Below are 11,844 nucleotides of genomic sequence, written 5' to 3'. Positions count from 1 at the left end.
GCCTTATATGGCGTCTACAACAGGAGTGCGAGCATTGCTGGCGAGTAATAACCGCCACACGGCCTACTTCCAACTTGAGGAAAACAAAAGAGCTCACATTCCATTCGCTAGCGACTACCAATCATGGCGCACGACGTAAGAGGCAACAGACGACAACAGCTCTTCACTCAGTCACTGTCCGCTGCTCGTGGTCGTGCGGTAGCGTTCTCGCTTCCCACGCCCGGGTTCGATTCCCGGCGGGGTCAGGGATTTTCTCTGCCTCGTGATGACTGGGTGTTGTGTGCTGTCCTTAGGTTAGTTAGGTTTAAGTAGTTCTAAGCTCTAGGGGACTGATGAGCTAAGATGTTAAGTCCCATAGTGCTCAGAGCCATTTGAACCATTTGAACCACTCAGTCACTGGTAACTAAGCTGTAAAACTACCGTAAGCCACCGTAGGCTATCATAAATCACTGTAGACTAGAGCAGTTTTCGTAGCGGTCTTACTCAGTTAATATCGCAAGTGTTACCTGTAGGTCAGGCGTATTGCATACCTATCAGGCATTACCTCATTTCGACCTCTCTGTTTGGAAGCGCTAACGGTGTCTTATTAGATTCCCCTAGAAACCGGAAGTGGTGAACCATTTAGAAACTGAGTGTTGATACACAAAGAGAAGTGTAACATATGGAGCATTTCTTTTCTACAAAATTTTCCAGTTTGTTTCTTACAAACAAACATTATTCATAGCAAATTTGAAATTGTCAGTGAATAATCGAGGTTTTATTGGAAAATTGTTGATTTGTTACGTGAAACAGGGGGATGTGGTTGTAAATATAAAAAAACAACACAATTTTATCATATAGCGCTAGAAAACGCAATTTCCTAAAAAATCGTAAAATTAAAAAAAATCCCATGAAAAGAAAAATATATCAAACATTGTTTTACTTCGTCTAGCTCATACAGGATGCTCTAAAATTCTCCTTAAAAACTTCTAGGACCTGTGGAGGGGACTGGGTAGATAATATTTTGAATTGAGAACCATGTCCAGAAATGCGTCCTTTCCGTGCTACATGTTGTTAACGCGACCACTTTTAAATGGTAATTTATTAGGCGTGACCCATTACATCACTTGTTTTATGATTCCACTCATTAATAGCCAAAGAAACAAAAAGGAAACGTAATTAGTTTTCCCGAACACTGTTGTTTACATTTAATCAAACCTTTTTTCTGTTTCTTTCCGAAGGAGGCTTAGCGTTCTGATCCCCACACGTAAGGTTCGATGTGGTATCCATTGCAACTACTCGTGTGCTCGCTGAGAGTTTCTCTTCAACGTAATGCAGTACAGCCTCCTTCAATTAGGGTGTGCGATGTCTCCTTGGAGCACCACAGTCACGTGTGCTGACGGTGAAGGTACCCCCCCCCCCCCTCCCCCGCCGTCACGAAGCCGCTGCGTACTTGTGACGAAAAGGAAATGCGGTAGAGTCGGACGTTGTGGATAATGGACCCTTTACAAAGGCGACGAGGGGCTCTTCCAATGCCGTGAGCTTCGCCATACAGGAGGCTCTGAGCACTATGGGACTTAACATCTATGGTCATCAGTCCCCTATAACTTAGAACTACTTCAACCTAACTAACCTAAGGAAATCACACAACACCCAGTCATCACGAGGCGGAGAAAATCCCTGACCCCGCCGGGAATCGAACCCGGGAACCCGGGCGTGGGAAGCGAGAACGCTACCGCACGACCACGAGCTGCGGACGCCATACAGGAGGATCATGTCTGTGTATTCTGCATACGTGTACGCAATCGTGTTACTTGACACTCGCAAATAAGTGAATGAGGTTCGAACTAAATCAGAGAGGTAGGATAAATGTCAAATGACATCAGGTGGTGCGACGTAAGCATCCCTCACCACTACTATCCTGTTCCATACCTACCCAGAAAACATGTTTTTCCGGACATGGGTACCAGTTCAAAATATTGTCTATTCAATCTCCTCCACAGGGTGTATCATAGTTAATGGCGTAAACGCATACAATTGAAAGTACGAGATGCTAAGCAAAAAAGTATTAATAAACATAGGGTCGAAAATGCATACCTTAAGAGCTACGAGCAATTTTACATCTTCGATACTGTGAAACCAATCTCTTCTACGGCAAGCTCTTTGCTCTCCACTTTATGGGAAGTAGTAGTATGGACCAAAACAAAACAAAAAAACATCCAGTAAACATTTGCTCTAAAATGCATACCGTACCTTAAAAGTTATGAGCAATTGTTCATTAGAAGATTTGTGTTTCCAAGCAGCGAAGATGAGCACTTGCTCATAGCTCTTAAGGTATGCATTTTAGAGCACACGTCTACTGGACTTCTTTGTTTTGTTTTGGTCCATACTACTACTTACCAAAATGTGGAAAGCAAAGAGCTTGCAGGAGAAGAGATTTGCTTCACAGTATTGAAGATGAAAAATTGATGGTAGCTCTTACGGTAAGCATTTTCGAACCTATGTTTACTGAGACTTTTTTGCTTCTAGTATCGTGTACTTTCAACTGTATGCGTTTACGCCATTAATTATGACACACCCTGCATAAGTCCCAGAAGTTTCTAAAGGGGACTTTTGGAGTACCGCTTATAAAATATGTTTCTGTTATTTATAAACATATTTCGCACTTCTTAAGAATAACTGGGAACTCTTGCTTTGATCTTGATGAAGAACGTTCTACTGAGTACAACAGTGATAATTACATAGTTTTTTATGCTTGCGCGTATAAACTGTACTTGCATCAAAAGCAATTGCTTTGATTACATAAAAACGCAGAAGTTAGGCGAGCAACTAATTTTAAGTACCTATAAATTGCGTTTTACATTTTGTAAGCATATAAGATGCACAATGGACTAACACTGAACAATGTGCGGTTCTAATTACGTGCAAATGAAACAAACAAGAAGCAAAGAGAAGTCGTTGGCTCCCAGATCCTCTCACACGTTCATGTGTGTTTCTTTTCCCACCAATGCTGCCGATATTACCCGCTATCCCGCCATTTACTACGTCATTTATGTAGTGTACCAAAACGACAGAACGGTAGTTTTGGTAGAGCGCAACTGTATTGATAACCCGTTCTTCCGCCACAAGAGACCAATATCATCGTTTTTCATAAATTTTGACGTAGTATCTTGCTAAGTAGAGCAGTCATAACCAAATGTAAGTGACTCTAGATAACAAAAAATACAAGCTGACCCAGAAGAAGACTATTGTAACCGTATGTGAAATGATGGTGACAGTTATTTACGATATGACGCGGTACCATAGTCAGTAAACTTTCATATTAATTGTCTATGAACTGTTTTGAAGAGCATCCTAAGCGTAATTATGTTCTATGTGAAGTGCAGTTCTCATCACTAAACCCTAGAACATCAAGGAAGATCCCTTCCAGCATCTCTGGTATGTTTCTTACGCTTCAGAAATTTCATCTCCTTTCCTTCGCTTTCTTTAATTCACAGTTTTCAAATAAAAAGAAGAACTCTTTTTTTATTACTTAATTTCGCAAGATAAATTATGTAAGAAGGAAATAACGCCTGATAATGGACCCAAACACCGAAATACAACACGCAACACAATCAAACTAAATTTTTGTGGTTAAAGGTATTGTCCATTTTAGTTTTGGTGTATAACCATTAAATTTATCTTAAGTCAGATGGAAATCATTAATTACGTTCTGTTACGACGAAGAACAAATGCTATGTTGAATTTTTCATCGTGTGCTGCCGTTTCTTGTCTTGGGCCGTTTACTAGATAAGGAATGTGCAGCTGCTGTGTTTGCCGTGCCAAGTGTTTGATATACGCACCCCGTATTAGTGGAGAACTGATAACCACTGGGCGCCATTGTTTCGATGCCTATAAGAAACTGTGTTTGTTTTTGGATTTGTGCCAAAAACCAAGGCATAAGATGTTTTCTGTAACGTTCCACGTTTTAAAGAAATTTCCCTTTGAGTTTCTTTTCCTTTTAGACAGCAGAAGAAACTTTAATCTCAAAATTTATCATAAAATTTTGAAACAAGACGTCGCACATGTGAAACTCCACGTCTTCGATCCTTTTCAACAACAAAAAAATGGTTCAAATGGCTCTGAGCAGTATGGGACTTAACTTCCGAGGTCATCAGTCCCCTAGAACTTAGAACTACTTACACCTAACTAACCTAAAGACATCACACACACCCATGCCCGAGGCAGGATTCGAACCTGCGACCGTAGCGGTCGCGTGGTTCCAGACTGTAGCGCCTAGAACCGCTCGGTCACCCCGGCCGGCCCTTTTCAACAGACTGTCCTATTTAAAACCTTTCACATTAGGATATTACCGCGCCACTGCATAGTGAAGTCCTCCCTTGCTTCATTGCAAGTGGGTAGTATTCGTGTTACATTTAAACCCGGTCTCGATGAAAAGTGGCGGATCAGAATCGATGGCACAGAATAACTAGGACATGTCGCACTACGGAGTCCCTCGTGAATCTGTTCGAGAGCCCGCACTGGTATTTATACAAGTCAGTGAATAACCCTTATCTTGAAAATAAATTATAATTGATAAAGTATTCCGTGAAATTATGCCGTGACTGGATGGATTTCACAGCCGTTAAGCAAACTAATGTTTTTTCTCCATATAACACCATACATGGTTGAGCACCGTTGTGCCATCGTCAGTAAAACGGGGAGTTCCACACTTTGACCCTATATGAGCCAATCGCGCCCCTATCGACCGCTGTGTCATCCTGTGTCAACGGCGTCGTTGGAAGCGGTGCGATGAAGCACGTGGTCAGCACACCGCTCTATCGATCGCTGGAGGGTTTCTTGACTTTGGAATCGCTATCACAGGATCAAGTAGCTCCTCATTTGGCTTCACGAGGTTGAGTAAACCCCGTCTCAGTCCTCACACCACGTAAAAAGAAAACCCTGGCTGTACCGGAAATCGAGCCGGATCCCCGACATGGCAGTCAGCCGAGCGGATCACTCGGCTACGAATGCGGACACCACCGTCAGCGGGAATTCTTTATTCAGTTCTTAACTTTTCTCCATTATGGGTTATGTAGGACCCTCTCTACAGTATTGGTAGTTTGTCATAGTTTTCGAAAAGCCTTTTTCATCTGCATTCTCGTGTGTTATTGAGATGCACGCATAAACACTACAACAGATGCGAAAATTCAGTTTAGAGAGGCTTTTCGAAAACTAGGACAAGCTACCAATATCCAGTAATGTACAGTGGGTCCTAAAAAACTCAATAATGTAGAAAAATTAAGAACTGAATAAAGAGTACCCGCTTCCGATGGCACATAAAAAGTGGAAAAAATTTTGACTTATATGAAAAATCAGTGATTTGTTTAACATCCACTAATTTGCATGTATCCAATAATTTTGTCTGCAAACACAGCTACCACAAGAGCTGCAAAACCAAAACCGCATATACAGTGTGACTTAGACGTAACACCCCTTTGTTTTCGTGAACGGTTCAAGATATCGAACCGAGGTTTTCGGGAAATGGTGATAAGCTGAGGGGAATTTACTTTGCTTGATTCGTGTATCGATCGAGATATTGAAGCGAATATGATTTTTTAAAAATAGAATGCTATACTTTCTTTAAAGTCATGCGAAAGCGCCTCAGAAAAAGAGTGTAGTGATATATTGCTTGTTAACGTTGAGGTTGATACTCTTCGCAAAACAATCCGAGAAATGTACCAAAACTGGTAGGAGAGTGATGTAAGCTCCACCATGCTGAGCTCTGATGCGAGGCTCCGTCGCTATAAGCAACAAGACAGGCCTACGCTATTAAGGAAATACGTCATTTGGCTCAAATGGCTCTGAGCACTATGGGACTTAACTTCTGAGGTCATCAGTCCCCTAGAACTTAGAACTACTTAAACCCAACTAACCTAAGGACATCACAGACATCCATGCCCGAGGCAGGATTCGAACCTGCGACCGTAGCGGTCGCGCGGTTCCAGACTGTAGCGCCTAGAACCGCTCCAAAGACGTCATTTCCTATACGACATATACTGACGTGAAAAATATCCCATCACCAAGAAGGAGTTGTGCGAGATAAACCAAAGTTGGTAGGCATGAAAGATGACATCAAATCAAATTTCGTGCCAACTGCGTAAGAGTGCAGCTAGTAGCACCACTATGAGGATGCAGATCAGGTTGGTGAAAAAATCACGCTCTTTGTAGTTACAACGACAGAAATAAAAATACCCTCAAGATCAGGTTTGCTTTGAATACGTGCGTATGATTGTCGTGCACAGCACTGCGTCTGCAGCAGCAATATGAGCAGCAGTTGGCACTACAGTGACACAACGGACTGTTACAAATCCGGTGCTTGAAGGACAGCTCCGAGCCAGACGCCCTGTAGGATGCATTCTACAGATGCCAAACCACCGCCATCTGCGACTTCAGTGGCGGGCAGAGTGGGGGTCTGCGTTTTCTGATTACATCCGATTGTGCCTCAGTGCCAGTGGTGGCCATGCGTTGGTTAGGAGGAGGCCAGGTGAGCGCCTGCAACCAATCTGTCTGCGGCCTTGACATACTGGACTTACACCTGGAGTTATGGTCTGGGGTGCGATTTCGTATGACAGCACGAGCACTGTTGTGGCTATCCCACGCACCCTGACTGCAAATTTGTACGTCAGTCTGGTGATTCGATCTGTTGTTCTGCAACTCGTGAACAGTTCTCCAGGGAATGTTTACAAAAGGATAACACTCGCCCACATACCGCTGTTGTAACCTAAGATGCTCTACAGAGTGTCGAAATGTTGCCTTGGCCTGATCCATCACCAGATCTGTCTTCAGTCGAGTACGTATGGGCGTCATCCGACCACAACTTCAGCGTCATCCACAATCAGCATGAACCGTCCCTGCACTGACCGACCAACCACTAAAGGCATGGAACTCAATCCCACAAACTGACATAAGGCACCTGCAAGACACAATGCTTGCATGTTTGCATGCTTGTATGTTAACATTCTGACGGTTTCACTGGTTATTAATGTAACAGCGTTTCACATTTGCAATACCCTTTCTCGTTCTTACATTAACCAGTAAACTTGCAACGTTAATGTCTTAAATATGTTACCTAGATAAATGTATTCCCGAAATTAATTACTCTACGCTAATTATTTATTGGCGTTTTTTCCGTTAGTGTAGTTACAGGGTTAGCTACGAGTTTTGGGTTTGGAACTATGGCATATATGCTAGCTTCTGGCGCTTCAGGTGGGGCTTAGGAAAGCTATTTCAAGTGTTTTTACGCTTCCAGGGTTTTTTGGAAACAAATACAGTTTCGGCAGGTAGTTTCGCATTTAAACCCTCCCCGTTGCTGCTTACTTGTCAAAGCAAAACAGAAACGTCGGTCAGGCATACTTCATATCGAGAAACGGCCCTATTTAAGAGAGAAAGGAAACAACTGTATTAACATCCTTGGATCTGAAAAACAGAAAGAAAATAGTACTTCACCAATCTTTGCGTGGAGACGCCTGAATGCTTCTCAGAGAAAACCACGTGCTGTCGGACGAATGTGCATATAAATACTACTCGAAATTGTAATTAGACAGACTACACTTTGAACAAAGTAAACAGTTTCTTCAGAATGACTGACGTCACATCACTCACAAAATAAATACTTCTCCCGAAGGAACGTAGGCACGTCGCCCACAAAATAAATACTTGTCTTTAAGAAACGTAGTTTTACATTTAAGTATATGCTGGAATTGTTTTCCATCGAGTGTTAGGTACATCTGCAATCGCCGTTCGAGAGATATGTGAACAGAAGAAAGTACATTGGATGATACACCGCTGCGTCCTGTGGCGATTCAACGGCGCATATCGTCTGGCGTAGTTGGGGCTTCAGGATACGCTGCATTTTTCAATGCTTCTCACGAAAGAAATCAGGAGGAGTCAAGTCAAGACGCCTCATCAGCCACTGTACTATCCAAAGGTCAGGAAGCATATCATTCAATATTTGCGTTGCAACACGGGAAGAGCGAGCTGGGCAGCCGTCGTGCTGCACCACATACAATGTCGCTTACGAGTATCCAATGGTACCTCTCTTAGAAAAGCAGATATAATGTCCGTATTTCCATTTAACATCCCTGAGATGAAGTAAGGTCCCACCACAATGGAAGTTCCTATGATGCCGCACGATAGGTTTACGCTACACGGTCGTTGTTTGCTGTATCTGATGAAACCAGCTGATTAGTAATCCATGTTACGTAAATATACATTATCGTCGTTCGCAAACTTTGCTTCATGGGTAAAGAGAATACGATGCAGAGCAAACCAACAAAATTGTATATGACTTTCTAAATCACGTGCTCTGAGTATCTAATGTAGTGACAAACGGTAAGGGTGGAATTTATGTCGATGCAAGATGCGTATGACTCTCCTCTGATTGATCCCACATTCCTTGGCAATACGTCTCATGCCACCAATCGCCATAAAATGTATCATGTCTAACTTCTCCTCGTAGTGTTAATGTTTGCATGCACTGAATGTTGCAGCAGGAATGACCTGCCGATAGACGACACAGTTCGTCCTTGTCCTGCATTGCAGAAAGGCTTGACACAACGACATACGCTGGTGTGAGCGTGTTCACAACGCAGTAGCTGATTCCGGCCGACTTTCCTTTCAATTATAGAATATTTCTCTGACTCTTTTGCGAATACGATATTGCAATCCCTGTGTTATTCCGAATTAGGATAGATTGTTCCTTTGGACATGTAAGCGACTTCCAAGTCAAATGTCTCTTCTGTACGGGAATATACATAATGGATACACGAGTACAAGATGTAGACACATGGTTGATGGCAGATGGAAGGTTGGGTAGGGCCGTGAATCGCGGTTGGACAGCGATATGCGGAAAATGTGTATTCGAGTCCCGGTCCGGCACAAACTTTGTCGTCATTTCATTATACAGCTGATGGTTGTCCTTATTAGCAATTGCGAATACATTTCGTTTACTTTTGCGAATAGTTCAACCCCAACATTTACAAATGTTATATCACTGTAAGCACTGAAAGACTTGAGTCGAAATAAGGCCCCGGGAGTAGGCAACATACCATTAGCATTACTTACAGCCTTGGGAGAGCCAGTCCTGACAAAACTCTACCATCTGGTGAGCAAAATGTATGAGACAGGTGAAATACCCTCAGACTTCAAGAAGAATATAATAATTCCAATCCCAAAGAAAGCAGGCATTGACAGATGTGAAAATTACCGAATTGTCAGTTTAATAAGTCACGGCTGCAAAATACTAACGCGAATTCTTTACAGACGAATGGAAAATCTGGTAGAAGCCGACCTCGGGGAAGATCAGTTTGGATTCCGCAGAAATATGGGAACACGTGAGGCAATACTGATCCTACGACTTATTTTAGAAGCTAGATTAAAAAAAGGCAAACCTACGTTTCTAGCATTTGTAGACTTGGAGAAAGCTTTTGACAATGTTGACTGGAATACTCTCTTTCAAATTCTGAAGGTGGCAGGGGTAAAATACAGGGAGCGAAAGGCTATTTACAATTTGTACAGAAACCAGATGGCAGTTACAAGAGTCGAGGGACATGAAAGGGAAGCAGTGGTTGGGAATGGAGTGAGACAGGGTTGCAGCCTCTCCTCGATGTTATTCAATCTGTATATTGAGCAAGCAGTAAAGGAAACAAAAGAAAAATTCGGAGTAGGTATTATAATCCATGGAGAAGAAATAAAAACTTTGAGGTTCGCCGATGACAATGTAATTCTGTTAGAGACAGCAAAGGACTTGGAGGAGCAGTTGAACGTAATGGACAGTGTCTTGAAAGGAGGCTATAAGATGAACATCAACAAAAGCAAAATGAGGATAATGGAATGTAGTCGAATTAAGTCGGATGATGCTGAGGGAATTAAATTAGGAAATGAGACACTTAAAGTAGTAAAGGAGTTTTGCTATTTGGGGAGCAAAATAACTGATGATGTTCGAAGTAGAGAAGATATAAAATGTAGACTGGCAATGGCAAGGAAAGCGTTTCTGAAGAAGTGAAATTTGTTAACATCGAGTATAGATTTAAGTGTCAGGAATTCGTTTCTGAAAGTATTTGTATGGAGTGTAGCCATGTATGGATGTATGTGGACGATAAATAGTTTGGACAAGAAGAGAATAGACGCTTTCGAAATGTGGTGCTACAGACGAATGCTGAATATTCGATGGGTAGATCACATAACTAATGAGGAGGTATTGAATAGAGCTGGGGAGAAGAGGAGTTTGTGGCACAACTTTACTAGAAGAGGGGATCGGTTGGTAGGACATGTTCTGAGTCATCAAGGTATCACCAATTTAGTATTGGAGGGCAGCGTGGAGCGTAAAAATCGTAGAGGGAGACCAAGAGATGAATACACTAAGCAGATTCAGAAGGATTTAGGTTGCAGTAGGTACTGGGAGATGAAGAAGCTTGCACAGGATAGAGTAGCATGGAGAGCTGCATCAAACTAGTCTCAGGACTGAAGACGACAACGACAAGAACATATCACTTTTCAAGCGCTTTTGGGTCCCGTTAAAAAATATAACATTCTATTTTTTTAAAATCAGACTTGCTTCAGTGCCTCAATATCTGATCGATATAAGAGTTGTCCAAAGTCCATGAGACTTGGTGTACCATCATTTTCCGAAAACCCTTTTTCGATATCTGGAACCGCGCACGAAATAAAAGGGGTGTTACGTTTTACGTGACTCAAGCTGTATAATTCATCGGACAAGACAGTTCCAATAATATAAGAAAGATTTCTCACCGAAATATAAATTGCTGGAATTACAAGTCAACCGAGTACATTTCGAAGCGGTGTGACCAACATTTAAGAATGTTTCAAAAGTTCTGTCTGTTTTAATTTCTGGTTGCTAAACATAAAATTATTTACATTTTTTTGCAATGTCTGAACAAAACTTCGCAAAATAACTGAGGTATCATTGTTCGCAGGTAAAACAAGTACTTACACAAATGAAAACCAACATACTGGTATATTTAAGAATATACGCTATCTGTGGCAAAAAAGCTCTTAGAATACAATTCACGTTTCATATTCGTTAGTTTGTCTTGTCTGTGTCACCTTTAGTTACTTGCAGAAGTAGTTCTCTATCTTTCTTTCTCTGTCTTTCCTACAGGTCTGCAAAATATTCACCTTTGTGTCGATATAGACTGCTGTCTACACGTAAATAGTACTTACTCAAGAGACAGTACGGCATCAACTGCTACATAAAGGGTGAAGAATAACTCCCTCACTTGGCGGTCAGCACGTAATTCCTCATTCTAATTCAAGACAAAAGTGTATCTAGCAAAACCTACTCCCCCCAATAGGGTTACAGAAATGTGATTTAGAAAACTAGGCTATGACAATGCTGTAATTGCGAGCAGCATGGCCAAGAACACGTAGCTTGTACTCTGCACAGTACCGGAGTTGTCCCATTAGACGCGGCAGTGCTGTGGACAACGATATGCAGACTCGGCGATGTTTGAGTCGCGTTCGCACCAAATATACATATTTCTTTTCAGTTAAAGCAACAAACTGTATTCAGTTCACACCACCACAATAAAGTATCATGTGTATTTCTTTCTGTTGCTGTTACCTTTATTTAAACATTAGACATAACATGAACTTCTTACAGGCATAAACGACAACTTTGTTTCATCTATGACACAAATAAAGCCAACAGAAAATAATAGTGGATGCATCAACATTGTCTGCATTCACTGAGGTACAAAAAACACAATAGATAGGCTAGACTAAATTGTACATTATGATGCGCACAATAATTCCATTCTGTATGTTTGACATCCAGGCCTATCTCCACAGAACCGGTACGTACAC

This window comes from Schistocerca piceifrons, chromosome 1 (genome assembly GCF_021461385.2).
Source record: "Schistocerca piceifrons isolate TAMUIC-IGC-003096 chromosome 1, iqSchPice1.1, whole genome shotgun sequence".
NCBI classification, from domain to species: Eukaryota; Metazoa; Arthropoda; class Insecta; order Orthoptera; family Acrididae; genus Schistocerca; species Schistocerca piceifrons.
Note: the sequence above shows the minus strand (reverse complement) of the source record.